A 15,095-nucleotide genomic window follows, 5' to 3' on the forward strand; every position below is an offset into this window, starting at 1 on the left:
TGTCCATCGACTGAAGTATGGTTTTAAAAGATGTGAAATATGAATATGAATGTTGTTTTTGAGCATCCTTCAGTTTTTTTTTGGGGGGGGGGTTGGCTTAAATCCTTTCCTTCTCAGTATCAATCCTAGAGTGACCAGCTCTAGAAAATTGAGATTAAGTGACTTGCCCAGAGTTACACATCTAAGAAGAATCTAAGGCCAAATTTGAACCCTGGTCCTCCTGACTCCAGACATGGTGCTCTATCCACTGTGCTATCTAGTTACCCTCGTCATTTGTTTCTGAAGAGAATCGATGACAGGCCAAGGTGATGTCTTAACTTCCAGGAGGATTGGATTTATTTAAGTGAGGCAGAGTTGCACAAAGTCTTCAGTCTCACTCTGTCTTCTAGACTCATCCAAGTCTAGTGTCAGGACAAAAGTCAAGACAATTGGGGATGGCCCAGTATGAACTAATGTGGGTAATTATAACATCAATAATATAAAAATGAACAATAATGAGGACTTTTATAAACTGAAGAATTAAATGTACAGATCCAGGAGAACAGTTTATACGATAACATGTAAAAACAACAACTTTGAAAGTTGTAAGAGAGAGAACCAGTATTGAACTCTGCTATCCATTACAGAGAGGTGATGGGTTCGGGGTACAGAATAGGACACATATTTTGTTTTTAATTTTAAAAATTGGTTTTGTTCAAGTACACAAAATTTTAACAAGAAATTTCATTGTTTTCTTCTGCTAATCGGGTGGAGGATAGGAGAGAAAACTGATATCTGTTATTTTTTTTAATAGAGGGGTACTGCAGATGTAAAATGTTGCATTCACTTTCAGATGAAGTCATTAGTCATACTTAATTGTTTTTCTTGGTTACAAAAGAGTTTCCATGAAGTGGGAGTGATCTGTAAATATGTGTAATTTAAAACCAAAACACATCAAAAAATTTTCTTTTGTTTAAAAAAAAGAATTTGAAGGTAAAATTACTTTATTCCTATTGTTAATCTTAAAGTAATCATAGGAAATAATAGATTTTATGAAAGATTGGAGATGGGCAAGGAGTCTGGATTTCAAAAGGGGAAAGAAGATAAGTTGTAAAAGTTACAAAGTGGGTAAGTTTGAGGCCTCAATCTTTAGCAACATTCTATGATGACTTTTTAATGTCAATAAAATTTTTAATATTCATTCCCTTTCTTTTGAAATCCATGTTTTCTCTCCATCTTATGCCTCCTTCCTCCCCAAGAAGGCAGGTAATTTCTCAGTGAAATTGTTCATATGTTATATAATACATATTTCCATGTGTTATGTAGTTTTAAAAGAAGACATATTTTGCTTATACCAGAGAAAAATTTTTGGAGGAAATCAAATGAAGAATGGTATGTTTCAATATGCATTTGGACTCTGTTTCTTCAATTATGGTAAATATTCCTTTTTGTCACGAGTCCCTTGGAGGTGTCTTGAATGCTTGTCTTATTGATGATAGTTAAATCACTCACAGTGGATTATCATACATGGTTGTTGTTACTGTATTACAGTGTTCTCCTGGTTCAGCTCATGGCACCTTACAAGACTTCATATAAATCTTTCCAGGATTTTTTTTTTTTGGTGATCATCTTGTTTGTCATTTCTTAAAGCACAATAGTATTGTATTACAAGCATGTGCCACAACTTTTTCAGCCATTCCCCACTTGATGGACTTCCCTTTAGTTTCCATTTCTTTACTACCACAAATAGGTCTACTATAAATGTTTGTAAAGGTAGGTTCTTTACCCCATCTTTAATCTCTTCAGGATATAGACCTAGTAGTGGCATTGCTAGGTCAAAGGATAAACACAGCTTTATGGTCCCTTGGGCATTATTCCAGATTGCTCTTAGTTGTGTCAGTTTATATCTCCACTATAAATTATTTCTTAAATACATGATTTATTTAAACACAGAGACACATCCACATACAGAGAGAAAAGCAAATGATGATCACTCAGCACTAGAATGACTTTACTTGATCACAACAATAATTCGAATTTTTTTAGTGTCTTTGAAGTTATAAAATTCTTAATTTATATTATCTTAGTGGATCCTCTTAAGAAACCTGTGAGGTAAGTACTATGGTATTATTATCTCCATTTGACATATGAGGAAACTGAAATTCAAAGTGGTTAGATAATTTTATTCTTGATCATACAAATAGTGTCAGAGGTGGGATCTGAGTCTAGTTCTTCCTCCTAATTATAAATGATCTATCCATTATGCTATGTTCCCTCTAATGTTTGGTCAATATCATTTGCTTTCATGATAAGGATACCAGTTTGGTAAACCAAAAGAATGCTGTAAACAGAACATATCAGGTCTTCAGCAAGGCATTTTAAAATGTGCCATATGGTCGTAGGGGACAAAATAGAGAAATGCCAACTGGTTGATTGTTTAGACAGAAAGGATTCATCTTAACTGGAGATGTTATTATACTGTAGGAAAAAATATCTCCTCGAGAGTACAAAAGATCTGAGTTGAAATACTGCCACTGACACAACTTGGGCAAATTGCTTTGAGTTGGAAATCACTCTGAGAGTTGGTATGACTCTGAGACTCAGTTTCTTCATCAAGAACATGAGGGGATTGGACAAGATGATTTCTGTGTCAACCTTATAATCCTATGTGTTTCTGGTTGGCTTATGGAAAGATCTATCCTTGGATCTGCTTCATTCATTATTTTTAGCAATGACTTGAATAGTGTACATATTAAATGTGCCACAAAGCTGAGAGGTATATTCCACTAAATAACAAAGGCAGCATCTTTCTTGACAGGCTAGAATAATGAACTGAATCAAATGAAATAGAAATAATTTTTTTTTACCTAGCTTCTTAATCAATGTCATTATGAAATCACAAATTATTGCCACAGCCCAGGCACATAAAACTAGCTTCTGCTCCTCCCTACCTTCTATTAGAGGTCTTCTCATTCCTAATTTTTGCTCTGGATCTGTTCTATAGGATAACCACTCCTATAATATTATTTTACTTCAAGTCATTCTCTCATGAGACCAGAAAACTATGTTGGGAGCTCTATACCAATGCAGTTAATTAAATTCACTCAACAACTACATATATTGAGAAGCATCTGCTATTCTCAAATTCTAGAAATAATTCCCAAACAACTAACCTATCTCTTCAGTGTTTATTTTTATTTTTTTTTTGCCTTGGAAATGCAGATATGATCACAGCACTCTTCTCCCCAACTCCTGAACTCCAGTAGTTCCCTCTCACCTTAATGATCAAATATAAAATCCTCTGTTTGACATTCGAAGCCCTTCATAACCCATCTCCCACAAATCTTCTTGCATCTTTCAACCTTCCATATGCTTTGTGATCCAATGGCAATGGTCTCCTTCCTATTCCTTAAACTACCTCCTGGCTGGATAATTTCACTGGCTCTCCCCCATCTCTGGAATGTTCTCCCTCCTTATCTCAGTTTCTAGGTTTTTCAAATTCTAACTAAAATCTTGTTTTCTAAAGGAAGCCTTTCCCAATCTCCCTTCATTCCCTTTCAATTATGTTCAATGGATGCTACATTTAGCTTGTTTGTTCTTCATTGTTTGCCCATTATCTCCCCCAATAAACTGGAAACTCCTCGAAAGCAGAGACTGTCTCCTGCCTCTCTCTTTGTAACTCCACAGTGTAGCATAGTGCCTAGCAAAGAGTAGGAGCTTAATAATGTCAACTGACTGACTGACTGCCTTATTGTGTTAGGATTTGTGGGAAAGACAGTTAAGTTAGATATGCTCTCTGCCATCAAGTAGGTTACAGCCTAACAGGGCAAGGAAATGGGGAAAAGACAATCACACAAATAGCTAGTAAATAAGGTAGAATGTGTTAAATTACAAAAGAAAAGTAAAAATAAAGTGATATTTCTTTTTGGTTCCATGGGAATGTTTTTTAGAAGGTTATTTTATTTTAACCAGATTGTGACATTACCCTAGTGTTAAAAAAAAAAAAAAAAGATTGGATCCAAGTTGTAATCTTACTGGCTGACAAGGCTTTCAATACAGATATTCATCACCCAGGGCACACATTTGTCACCGATATTCAGATCCCTACTTCATATCATAGTGTTGATTAAATAGCATTCATATGTGTCATGAAAAAAATCAATATTCTTCCTTCAGAGCTTTTAAACTATAAATGAAAAAAAAATTCAGAAACACCTTTCAGCTGTCTCCCCTCCCCCTTCCTTTTTCATTCTTCATGGCTTGGAGTTTTAAAATGAAAGGTTTCTCTTGTTCCCATCTTCTTAGGGCCACCTCAGGCCTTCTTCTTAACTCCACTGAGGTGATAGGTAGCCGTGAACCAAACAATTTGAGTTTCAAAGAACCAGTAGCTGCCACTGCCTGCTGCAAAGCTAAGAATAAGGTTGATCTACCTTGGCAAATTCATCCAGTTGCTTCATTTCTGTGGTACCATGGAGAGCCAGTGACAATGTCTGCCACCTTGAAGCTGCACTCGTTCATCACAGCGAACTGCCATCAATGCAGGATAAGGACCAAGATGGCCCAGAACCTGAAGTTTCAGTCAGAAGCAATAATATGCTTCTTTTAGGAATCTATATGATTCAGTGACAAAGTGGAAGTTACTTTCCTTGGTGGACTGCTAAGAAAAGAATGTATTAAGCAAAAAAAATTACTATGTATAATGCAGACATTCATCGTTCTTATTCTGCTTGGCTGAGATTAAGTTGGTATGATCCCAATTTTTGAAAGCCCAGAGAGCTACATTCATGGGCTCCGTATAATTTTCAGATCTTGGGTCCTTTGTTGGATTAGTACCTATTAGAGGAAAATTCTCATTTTGAGTAGCAGGCTACCTCCAGAGACTGAAATTTCTCTTGATGACCCCAAAGCAAAGTGTTTTGGATTTTAACTCTCTGGTCTCTACTTGAAGAATTTTAGAAAACATTCTGTTTTTATTAATGTATTTCTAAGTTATTATGCTAAACTAGAATACCAAAGAAGAAAAAGCATCAAAAGGCATTTATGAAGCGCTTGTCATTTTGTTTCCTGGGCTAGACACTAACCAAAGAAAATTAAAAGACAGGAGATGTTCATTCAAGATAGAGAACACGTGGGTACCTAGATTCAAAGAAGCTACAAATCCTACTACCCAACCTTTATAGGTCAGCTCAAATATCATCTCCTCTATGAACTTTTTCCTGATCTTGAGTCACAGGATTATTTAGAATTAGAACCAGTAGGGCCCAGAATTTAATAGTGCATGATTATCTTTGGGAATTTGAACTATCTTTAACTCTACCTTCTCCCTGAAACAAAGGTCCATCTTTTAAATATCAATCAATATTCTACAATTGGTCTTCTATGATTATGAGACATAGAATACAATCTTTGGGGGGAAATGAATGTGTTCTAAAGGACCCTGACAAAGTCCATGGTGAGTAAGAGTGATCTGTAAATATATTTTTAAAAACTATAACAGCAAAATAAAGGATGTGATCAGAGAAATGTATGCTCAAAAAAGAAACCAAGGTTGCCCGTGTGGTAACTAACACTAGTATCTCCAGGATGTCTAGAGAGATGAAGAGCATTTTGGATGGACATGGACAAGGATCACACAAGATGGTGAAGTATAGATGAGTCATGTTCTATATGTTTATGGGCATGATAATCACTCTTTACTTCTCATTTCTCCTCAAGTTAGGTGGTAGGATCATGGCATATATTTATTTTTTTTCCATTTTGTACAGTATGGATTATAATGGTTTTAGAAGACAATTGAAAAACTTTCTTGAAATGAAACATTCTGAAAGTTAGAGATATCCAGCATATTATATTGACCTATGTTTCTGAGTTCACTTGGTTAGAAGAGTGTTCTTTAGATTTTGAGACTCAATTCTACTTCAATTCAAAAAAATACTTATTAAATGCCCTGCACAATGCACTGAGGACACCCATGTCATGCTTTGCAAAGGCAGCAACATATTACCAATGATGACAATCTGCACATAAGAAGTAGCACAGAAGATAGACTCAAAAAAGGAGATCAGAAAAGGGAGTGAACAAATCATATCTATAGCAAATGTAAGGGATAACAGATAGATAACCTGAATGTTCAACTGGCATAGGTGGACAATTAGAGCACTTAGAGGAAGGCTACTTGCACATTGGATAGACTCTTTAGAAAGGAATTTAGGAATGTACATGGTCAACAACACTTGATGAGAAATCCCAGATGGATTGAAATCTGAGGCAATAGAAAGAAAACCTACATTGATGAGAATATTGGTTTTTATGGAATATTATCTTTCCTTTTATCTATGTGCAAATGCTTTCTCATGCACCTTCCTTTTGGGTTTTTGGATTTATATACAGGTGTGTATATATTTGTTCTTCCTCCCTGACCCCTTATTCCACCATCTCAATGATAATCTACTAAACCACATTTGCCTTTCTGATTCATGATCTCTAGTTCACTTTCGGAGCCATACTTTACACATTGGTATATAGTGCTAATAGCTAATCTCAGCTATTTCCTCAGTCAATTATTAGATACCTCTTGCATTGTTATTAACTTGTGTTAGGGAAACAATCACTGAAGGAAGATGCTATCATCATCAAGGGCTAAAAAAGTAAATAAATAACACAACAAGACAAAAACAAGACAAAAAAAAAAGACAAGAGTCTCCTATATATGAAATCAACTTATAAACCTCAGCTAGGGTCATGAGATTGTTCCTCTAAGTCTTCTTTCATGCCCTATACTCCAGCCTTGAGGAAAATATTGGTAGGAAGGTGAAGGAAGAACAGAGTGATTGGTCATGAATCCATTACCTCCTGGGAGAGTGCTAGCCTTCACCCTTCTCAGAATAGCTCTTCCTTAAGCTTAATTTATCTTCATTTAAATTCTGAGTTTTTCCTGTGTTCCACAAGTTTTGGGACCTGATCTCCCTGTCGTATTCCTCTAAGAAGACTCATGACTTGCTCAGGGGGTGGAGATAAAAAGAGAGGAAAAAGGACTGGTCCCAAGATGCATGACTAAACAAGAGAGAACTTCAGAAATAGGCAAAGCTCAAGGGAGACAGCTGGGAGCAGAAAGATGTCTAATGAGAGATAAGCACTCACTCATGTCAAAGCATGTGTCATAAATCAGATCAATGATTTGCTAGAAAAGATTTGACAATATATGCTTCCTTCAACTGAGAAAGACAGATGAATTAGCAGAACAGTGTACTTTAGAGCACAAATTCCCAGCATTCCTACTTCATGATACTTCTACAAGAGTGGAGAAAGCATTCCAAAAACTGGTCACAAAGGCAAAATACACCAAGGTAAAATATGTGCACGTGTGTTTTTTCATGTGTGTATGTATATATATATTATGTATGTATGTATGTATATGTATATATATATGTATGTATATATATATAATTATATAATTATGATTTGTGTGTATATGTATATGTATATGACAAATGTATACACACAATTATGATGCTACCATCTTTTGCCTTAGTTCTTCATTTTCAAAACTGGTCAACAAATCTTCCTTTCAAGGCCATCAGGATAGGTGGAGGTGAGAGGAGGGGATGGTGTGGGTAGGTTTCTGTTTGCAAAATACTGCATCATGCTGTCGTCTATATAAAGTCCCTACTCAATTTTAAACTAGGCATCCATGCTCTATTTGTTTCCCTAGCTTTTGATATATATGAGACACATACTTGATTTATTTTCTCTTACCTGATATTCTGATTGGTCCCCATTTCCCTTTTGAGATATTAGAAATTATTTGTTTTTCTTGTGACTGATTACTGTATGATCCAATGCCCATTTGGGGACTTAGGCATGCATGAAAACAATTTGGGGAGCACAGGGTTATAAGTTCAGAAAGCCAAACTAGCATTGTGAATACATTTAAAAGGAAATCTCCTGAGAGAAATGATATTAACCCACTATGCTCCTTTGACTTGAAAGCACTGACATTCTGAAGATACCATACTATATCTTAAAGGAAAAATCTAAACTGACTGCCAGGAACAATGGAAGGGGCCATATTGTTTATGGCGCTTTAGTGGCAATTGGAGTTTGGGTGGCTTTGGTATCTTTAGCAAGCAAGAAGTGGGGGAAGGAGGAAGGGAGAGGAAGCTGGATTAGCCAAAGGCACATATATAGCACTATATTAAAAGTGGTTTTCAAAGAAGAGGAATGTTCAATATATTCAATACTTGCAAAATACCTTTCTAGACTGACATTTTCCTGAAAATGTCACTTTCCAGGAAGATAAGAATTATATTTTTGAAAGGAACAGCTAGGTTGTAAGCAGATGATTAATTATCATGAAAAATCATTGATGTATCATCGCAATTTCACAGTATTTCTTACAGTTAAAATAAAGCACCTTCATAGCATTTCTTCAAAGAGATAGTGGGAAGCTTTAAATGATTAGCAACCACATTTGGCTACTACTGTAGAAAAGACATGAACTAAGCAAGTATCAAATGAACTAAGCAAGTAAGCAAATATCACAGCTATCATCTTCATTCCCAAAGTTATCTTTGTCACAAATAAATTTTAGAAAAATTACACGTAACAAAAGCTGACAGTTTCATAAAAATTACCTTTTTTATGCTTCTTTATTGATAGAAATATTTCTTGAAAATGCTAACATTCTTGAAAATGCTAACAGTACAAGATGGCATCTATGATTAGAAGGAATATTGTGTTTTTTCCTATTAGAAGGCAAACTCCTTGAGGACTGGAATTGTCCCATTTTTTAAATTTGTATTGCTAAATGTAAGCACTTAGAAAAGTGTTTGGTACCTACTAAGTCCTCAATAAATGCTTTCCGACATTTTATTTATTCTTTTACTCAAGTGACTTGTACAAGGCCACAGTTGTTCGAATCATTTCTGACTTTCTGGGGCATGATTTTGTTGGTTTTTTTTTGACAAAGGTACTTGAGTGGTTTGCCATTTCCTTCTCCAGTTCATTTTTCAGATGAAGAAAGTAAGACAAACAGGGTTAAATGACTTGCCTAAAGCCTCAAATCTAGTAAGAGTCAGAGGCTGGGTTTGAACTCATGAAGATGAGTCTGTCTGACTCCAAGTCCAACACTCTATGCACTGTGGCACCAAGGCCACATAGCTATTAAGAAGCAGCTTTAATTAGAACATCTGAACTCTATGGTCTCAATCTTATACTCTTTTTTTAAAAAATCCTTACCTTCCATCTTAGAATTAATACTATAGGTCGGTTCCAAGACAGAAGAGTGGTAAAGATATTAGTAAATATATCTAACAAATAATTAGTGAATGCAATTTAAGTGTATAGGTTTTTTTTTTGGGGGGGGCAGCTGGGTGGCTCAGGGGATTGAATCAGGCCTAGAGATGGAAGGTCCTGAGTTCAAATCTCAGACATTAGTAGTGTGACCCTAGGCAAGTCACTTAACCCCATTTGCCTAGCCCTTACCTTTCTATCTTAGAGTTGTTACTAAGATTTAAAAAAAGTAAGGATTTTTAAAAAGTTAACTTGAAAAACAACCATAGAAGGGAAGAAGCATACCATCTAGTAGCTTCCTATTTTAAATAATTATTTTTACTAAAAGTCCAAAGATCAGTTGTTTCCATGCTTCTAAAGCAATGCAATTGTAATTTAGGGTAAGCTATAAATTTTATTGCCCTAATACAAAGCCCTCATTGTTCTCCTTGATTATAGCTCTGAGATGAGAGAGAATCATCATTTCTAGCCTACAAGATCAGGCAAAGCTTTACTAAGGAGGTGACCTTTGCCATGGACTTTGCTCAGGAGAGGATATCAATAGAGAATTTTGTATGAAGGAAATCTCATGAGAAGAGTGTAAAAGTAGGATATGTTCATAATATTGTGAATGAAAGAAGCATAAAATAAGTCTAAAAAAAGGTGGGTTGGAGCCAGGTTGGAAAAAAGCCTTAAATGCAAGGTTAAGTAATCTGACCTTTCTTTATTTGGTGAGCAATGGAAAATTTACTCGAGTTTTTAGTGCAAGGAAATGCTATCAGACATGTGCATTCAGAAATTTACTCAAAGTGCATTCAGAAATTTACTCAAAGTGATATATATGACAGATTGGAAGAGTGGGGAAATTGGAGGGGATGCGGCGCAGTATAATTGTAAGTTCAGACAAAGAATAATTAGTTTGAAGCTAAGATTGTGGCAATGTGTATAGAACTAGGAATAAAAAATAATTTGAAGGTTACCATCATTTGGTGACTAATAATAAGAGAATGACTAACAGAAATAACAAAATAAAATAGAAATGATTCAGAGAAAAGAGGTTTGTAGTTTACACATACTAGGCTGGGACAATCATGATAAAATGTCCAGAAAGCAGATTATAATGTAATACAGGAACCTAGAATCAGATGAGATCTAGCATAAGAATAGTCGTGGTACTGAAATTAATGAGTGTAGACAAGACGCCATGTCTAAGATCTCGTTAGGAAATTGTTTCTTTAATAAGTTTACCCTACACCCTACAACAAAGCATATCTTTACTATATCTCAAACTTTGACTGCTTTTAGTAAAGGTTCAATATATACCCTCATTTGAGCAATGAAGAGTACACATAGTTTCTGAAGGGGGAAAAATATAGATTATTCTTCTGATAAGTAGATGGGCTAAGTGGCAAAAGTTCTCAAAATGGATCAGATTTCCATTAAAGAATAGCAATTCCAAAGAAGGGAGGAAGAAAGCAAAATAAATTTCTAACACCAATGAGTAACACTTCCAGGACATTTAAGAGTCAATGTTGTTTTGTGGTAGCCAAGAACTGTAAGTAGATACCTATTTTTGAGGGAATGGCTAAATAAATCATTGAACATAAATAGAATGGAATATAAGAATAAGGCTATATGAAAAGAAAAACAGGATAAATACAGAGAAGAATAGAAAGACATATACGAACAGATGTAGAATCAGAAAAACTACCCATCTATCTATCTATCTATCTATCTATCTATCTATCTATCTATCTATCTATCTATCTGTCTGTCTATCTATCTTTCTAGACTATAAGAATTAACTAGAAAGAACCATCATAGAGCAAAACAGAATGCTATAAAATTATTTTTTAAGATAAGTTTGTTCTCACAAAAGAAATATAAGACATCTTCCTTCCCCATACTTTTTTATCTCAAACTTTGACTGCTTTTAGTAAAGCACTTTTTTAGAGGCCAGGTTCAAGAGCTTGGAACATTGTCTATTCGATGTGTTGATTATTTTTCTGCTGACTTTTTTCTCTTCTTCTTTTTAAATATGTATATTTCTTAAATTCATTATTATCAGCACTGGCTTTCTAGAAAGGGGAAAGGAAGGAATACAGGAGAAAATCTTAATGTCAAAACAAAAGCTATCAATATAAATCCATTTTAAAAAGTCAAATTTGTATTGTGTTTCCTATCTATTGCTTCAAATGCAGATATGTTAACTTTCCAAACAAATTCAGGCTTTAATTTTCCCCTACATGTCTATACAACTCCATGGATTAATAACTACAGAAAAAAAATATTTTCAGTACTTTGCTGAACACAGTCAAACACACTGACCCCATCAAACCTGAAACCCCATCAAACACCAAAAAATCAAGGCATCAAATCTATTTTGAGATTGAGGGTGTATAAATTGCAACACTGAAAAACTTTCAACTAAAGGGGATTGTCCCTTTAAGATTAATTCACACAAAAGAAGACAGACAGGTCTCAGGTTCAGGTGCACATAATAGTAAATAGCTCAGTTGTGTTTTAGATGAGGCTAGAAATTAGGGGAATCTAGAATTTACAAAGAATAGGAGAATCCCAGAGGTGAAAATGGTCTAAAATGTTATCCAATTCATTTCCTAAATAGGTACATGAATCCCTATTATGAGAACTCCAACATATAGCCATCTAGTCTCTTCTTGAACACCTCCTATGGAAATGATTAACTCATAAAAGCTCACTACTCATGGAGTAACAAATTCTCCTTGGGGATAAATCTAATCATTAGGGACTTCTTTCTTTTACTGAGTCAAAACCTGTCTCTCTGTAACTCCTTCTCATTGGTCTCCGTTCTTACCTTCATAAAGTTCCTGAGAATACATTTCAATCCTTCTTCCATAAGATCACCTTGCAAATATTTGAAAACAGTTGTTATGTCTTCTCCCCCAAGTCTTTTTATCCACTTCATTCCAGTTCCCTCTTTTTTAAACACCTACCCTGTGCCTTAGAATTGATACTAAGCATTTGCCCAGTGTCTGAGGCCAGGTTTGAACTCAGGATCATTTATTTCCAGGCTTGGCACGCTATCCACTGAGCTCTTCAATCATCACTCCTATGACATCCTGCTCATGAGGGCAGACACCATGTTTAAAAAAATTTTTTTCTCCTCAAAATGCTTCACAAAGTGAAACTCCAGTTATAAGTTGTTGTTGAATGAATAAATGGCTTTAGGTCCCCTCACCATACTGGCAAACCTCATTTATATGAGTCATACTTTTTCAGTGTGTCTTCAATTGAGATTGACTAAGGCAGTGAATGCACAAAGCAAATGCAGGTAATCTGGTAAAGGGTGATTCTGTTTTGCTGCCTAAAGAAGGACTGCCTAACAATAGGGTATATAATTTTAAAGTGCTTTAATTTACACTGGTTTATTTGCCCCCTTAATTTACCTGCAGGGCAGCTAGGTGGCACAATGAATAAAGATCCAGGCCAGGGGTCAGGAAGACTCACCTTCATGAGTTCAAATCCAGCTTCAGACAAGTCACTTGAAGCCATTTGCCTCACTTTCATTATTTGGTTTTGTTTTGTTTTGTTTTTGTTTTTTAAACCCTTACCTTCCATCTTAGAGTCAACACTGTGTATTGGCTCCAAGGCAGAAAAGGGCTAGGCAATGGGGGGCAAATGACTTGCCCAGGGTCACACAGCTGGGAAGTGTCTGAGGCCAGATTTGAACCTAGGACCTCCCGTCTCTAGGCTTGACTCTCAATCCACTGAGCCATCCAGCTCCTCCCACTTTCATTATTTGTAAAATGAGGTGGAAAAGAAAATGGCAAACCAATCTAATTATCTTTGCCAAGAAAACCCCAAATGAGGTCGGTCACAAAGAGTCAGCCACAACTGGAATGATTTGTATAGAGGAAATGTTTAAGATGGCACACTTTGAGAAGATGTAGCAAGCCTAAGGCTCCCCCCCTCCCAGCCCTCCCTTAATCTTTTCTTCTTTCTTCCCTTTTTCCTAAACTCCGTCCCTCCTTTCCTTCCTTCCTTCCTTGCATGGACATTTAAGCAAAACCAACTAGGTGGAATGTAGATTCTTCTTGAGCGATTCCACCCATCTTTGAAATAATAATGGTTTTTTTCTGCATGAGTAAGGTTTCTTAAATTTCACTTCGGAACATACAGAAGTACAGTGAGAGGCATAAGGAGGGCAAGGGCAGGGCCAGGGAACAATGAATGCTAAGTGTTGAGAGAGCAATTCCTTTAACCTGAGCCCTGCAATTTAGAAGGCCAGTGTTGGGCAGAGGTCCCGGCGAGGAACAGAGGAAGGAGTGCTGTCACAGTGACTTTGAGGATGGGAGCATGCATTGGTTACAAAGTGGCCCGAGTCACTCAAAGCCCAAAGAGGCCCGAGACCTTTGTTCAGTACTAGCCTGACTTGGATTTCAATAAATTTCCTTAAGCTAAAAGGCTCTTTATGCCCCCGTGCCCTCTGGGACCTCGAAAACTCAATGTGTTTGCCATAAAATATTAAAGCTGGAGAAATCACGACAGTGTGCTTAATGTGAAATAAAGTTCATATACTCCTGTTTAAACACAGATTAGAATCTCTGTCAGAACAATACCAGTGAAAAGTTGACATTCTAATTAATACAATTTACATCACAAAGCCCTGAATATCTTTATCTCGATTTTACAAAATGTACCCCCCCTTTATAAATGGGGGGGGGGGAATTGAACCTCTATTCTAGTAGGGAATTGTCAGTACAAGAGATATTTTAAGATGAAATATAAGGAAAGGTAGAGGGTCACTGGTATTTGTAAGCAAGATCCACTCCAGTCTTTTAAAAGAAAAGCCTATACAGCTCCTTCTGGAATCCACGATTTTGTGAAGCTCTGCCACCCACAAGACTGATTGTTATAGAGAGGCATGATTTGGAGGCAGATTTTGCAAGGACATCAAATACAATGCAAAGAAGCATCTTACAGGATCTCTTTTGCAAGTTCCAGAGCCCAACCCTGGCAACTTTCTCATCTCTCATTCATTAAGGATGCCTAAAGAACGAGACTCAATCCAAATTCCGAGTCTGTGAGGGGGGAGGGCAAGAAACCTGCCCCACAGTTGGGTAGCCATGGATTCATGTTCACAGCCTTTGTCAATTTTATGCTTTCAGTGAAGGGAATAAAGATGAGAGCCTTAAAGCTTGAATTTTCATTTCCTACGACAACGCGGTTTGTCTTCATGCTTTATCACAGCTCCAGGACTTGGTTTCCACCCCTTCGTAATTGATATCGGCCATTTGAAGCATTCAGTAAAAACCTCATGAGGTTCATCAAATGTCCCTCAGTCTATAATTCTTGCTTCTAACATATTCAGCAGCATATTCATCCAAGTGTTTTCCACTTCTCCTCAATGGTTTGCTTTTGCACAGGGACTGGGACAAGTATCATGACAATTGTATTAATTATATGATTAAAAAAAACCTATAGAGCTGCAAAAATGATTGAGATCATCATTTTAAATATTTTATTAAAATAATTCAGTGTAAAACAGATAAAGCAGACCCTCTTGATAATGAGAGGTTCATTAATTTTACAAGGATTCTAGAAGCCTTAGTTGGAATGGTCACCGGAATTACCTTAAAAAAAAAAACTCTCAAAAAGAAAAAAGGAGAGAAAAACCTTTCATTCTAGCCTTAGGTAGCCACGGTTCCTATATCATTTTCGAGGGATATTTTTGGTATTACAAGGCTCTTTGCCTTTATAGTTCCATCTCTGGAAAAAGGGCTTTAACATCAGAGCTAGAAATAGGGAATGTTTCATTTTCTTGGTAGTACCTGAAATAACAGAAAATGTTCAGCCTGTGCGGT

At 36.2% G+C, this 15,095-nt stretch overlaps 1 protein-coding gene across 8 annotated transcripts in view; it reads right to left on the minus strand.

Moving 5' to 3' along the window:
• The window catches only part of AKAP6 (A-kinase anchoring protein 6), a 616,970-nt gene that overhangs the window by 307,238 nt on the left and 294,637 nt on the right, over nt 1-15,095 (minus strand). The window lies entirely within an intron of this gene.

Source organism: Monodelphis domestica, chromosome 1 (assembly GCF_027887165.1).
Source record: "Monodelphis domestica isolate mMonDom1 chromosome 1, mMonDom1.pri, whole genome shotgun sequence".
In the NCBI taxonomy this organism is placed as follows: Eukaryota; Metazoa; Chordata; class Mammalia; order Didelphimorphia; family Didelphidae; genus Monodelphis; species Monodelphis domestica.